This window comes from Priapulus caudatus, unplaced genomic scaffold (assembly GCF_000485595.1).
Source record: "Priapulus caudatus unplaced genomic scaffold, Priapulus_caudatus-5.0.1 Scaffold77, whole genome shotgun sequence".
Classification (NCBI taxonomy): Eukaryota; Metazoa; Priapulida; class Priapulimorpha; order Priapulimorphida; family Priapulidae; genus Priapulus; species Priapulus caudatus.
In genome coordinates, this window is record NW_014577138.1 from 546,343 (window position 1) to 549,231 (window position 2,889).

Below are 2,889 nucleotides of genomic sequence, written 5' to 3' on the forward strand. Positions count from 1 at the left end.
ACATATATATATATGTAATTATGATTTTTATTTTTAATACATAATCATACCAGTAGCAATAGTGAAGAAGGTCTTCCTCTGTGTTTGCGATGTTGTTGGAAAGAAAGAAAAGAAAAGGAAAGAAGTTGGTAGATGCTATGCCATATTTGCACATCACAGCATTTTGATGTTTGCATGGGCCACCCGATCTTCCTACATGTGGCATGTGCATAAGCTTATGGCCATGTCCACGACGTATAGCTCATGGGGGCTCGATGCACTTGGCACTGTGTACTGATGTTCACTTTCCTTAAATAGAAGCAAGTGTTAAATAAGCTACTACTAATTATATTTCTTGGTTCATTCATAGGTAATTCAGAATACTTCCCACTGGCCCGAAAAAAAACTCACATATTTTATTGACCTCGACTGATTCACTGCAATCAACTATTGAAATTTTTGTTTTGCCTAAAGTACTGATTATCTAGTACAATTAATGATGGGAATTAATAAATTATAGGATAATCAATTGCAAATATAATATTTATACCTTCGCTATGGAATACTCATCAGTGCCATGTCCTTGGGATGTTCACGGAACCTCAGAGCTGCCTCCATTCGATTATTCGCAACATCGATGAGTCTTCTCTCGTAGTATGTCTTCAACCGCGTGAGGATGAAGTCAACTAACTGATTTAGATTAAATGCCTTTAGTCGACACAATATCCTGTCCTTTAGGATTCTCATGGCAGTCTCACAGAAGTTATTATTGTTGTTTCTTCGCGTACTAACCATGTCTACTCCGTAGTATAAGGCCCAGCTCTCTCTCCGAGTGTACAGAGCTAGCAACTGTGCCAGATAGCTCGGAAACATGCATGCAACGGGATCCTTTTGTGCTTCAGAATACCGCCTATCCAGTTCCTCTTTGCTAGAGGCATAGAGCATCTCTTTCACGTGTCCCAGTAAGGCAGGTCTATGCTGTTTTTGGATAGCATGTCTTGACTCCCAAAGCCAGCGCCATTTAGCCTGGAGAAGGTGAAATGCACACAGTAGCAGAGTTCTGCCCTGTCAAGAGAGACTGCGGTATCTGCAAAATCATGGTTTTGAGAAAATCGACCCTAAAGGTTTCCGCTTTGCCTCTAGCCTGCCTGTTTGTAGAGATACTGAGGTTATCGCTCTGGATTAAAGCGCTGGACGAAAGAGTACCCCATCTTCTCTTGGGCGAAAGTATAGAATGATGACGCCCCTAGGTTCGCCGCCTCCACGATAATGAGATAGGAGATACTCGCACCTTTGCACCTTGTCTACGCATTAGTAGTCAAAAACGACTTGAGAGTTGTCAAGACTCAAAGGGTTAAACTGTTCTTATCTATGTTCCGTCGAAGCCATTTTATACTTCTAGAGTAATGAAGCGTATTTCGCAAAGGAGGAAAGCCCGCCAGGAAAAAGAAAAAATTTTGCAGCAGTCCATTTGCATTTTTATTTCAATTGAGGATATCAAATGCAAAGCATCGTTGCTGCCCTGATTGCTGCTAGTTAACTTTCAGTTCTTTGTTTGCCAATCAACTGAAACGATGTCAAACTGCAGTTGGGGCGATCCTTATTTGGGCCATGTGTACATTCCAAGTATCTAATGGGCTAAGTCCTCGTGATAGTATAATGCCACAATGAGATCTGCCGCATGTGAGACTTGCCTCTGCGTTGCAGGCATCATTGGAGCCGGAGCTACACGTTTTTTCACGATGTGCATTCTTGCTTGGTCTCAGGAATATCTCTCTCGCCATTGGCAATTGACCTGGGGCTAAGTTGATGCGGAACCTGGGCTTCTCAGAAATATAACTCCTACGATTTCCGTCTTCAGTCTGCTTGCCTTCACCCTATCCTTTGGATTACTCGCCGATCCTTACTGAGGTAGGGCATCCACGGATTTTGAGTTTTTGCTTGTGACTGGCGCCTTTGTTATGCTTTGAGCATTCTTCGTTGCGCTCATACCAAGGGACCAATCACAAACCACTCGACTCTTCCCTGAATTGACTTGTGAACCTACGTCCAATGAACTCTAGGAATCACAACATTTTACCTCTATCGTATGTTTTCCTTTTCCACTCTAACGCCCATGGTGGGAAACGGAAGACTCCAGCCCACACCGCCTCCCGCCCCACCCTCCAAGAGATGCTATGGCCTGTCCTCAGTCCTTGTGTTTTAGAAAAGACGCAGGTGCGCGAGTGAAATCACGTACAGGTCGGCTTGCCCGAGGTGTGTGATTTGCCATGCCGTGCCCGCAGGGCTACGAGCCAAACTAGGTTGGGTTCGGGGCATGCGCCCTGGAAAAAAATATGAAAATCTAGACTTGAACTGGGCCATTTCCAGAAGCATTTTGGGATGTAAAATTAGCTGCTGGCATTTGTACTCTTTAATTTTTGTCATCTTTTTTAGGTGATGTTTTAGGTAATTTTGGTCATTTTTCATGCGTTGCAAACGGACGGGAGCAATTGCTTACGAGTATGTTTAGCTCACGCGGTCTGTCGGTGAATAATTAAGCTGATTCTCCTAATTTTCCCACCAAATTACTAAAAACCGTGGCGCAAGGCCTCATACGTGGGATAAGATGAAAAATTGTTTGTCTTCATATTGTTCCCCTTTATTTCAAACGATTTTCATGTCTGCAAGGGAGGGGATCACAAGACTGAAAGCAACGGACTAGGACGGCCTCCACTTAGCTCGCTGACTTCCGCTTTCCGCTCGCGCCGGCCCCTCGTTCAAAGGGAGCGATCTAATCGAACGCTCCCGTTTTTGGCAGGCAACTTCTAGGCACTAGACTAATCCAGTTACCGACACAAATAAGGTACAGCGACACAGGTAGTAACATGGGTGGTTCACGAATTATTTGAAAAAGGCCAATGTATGGAT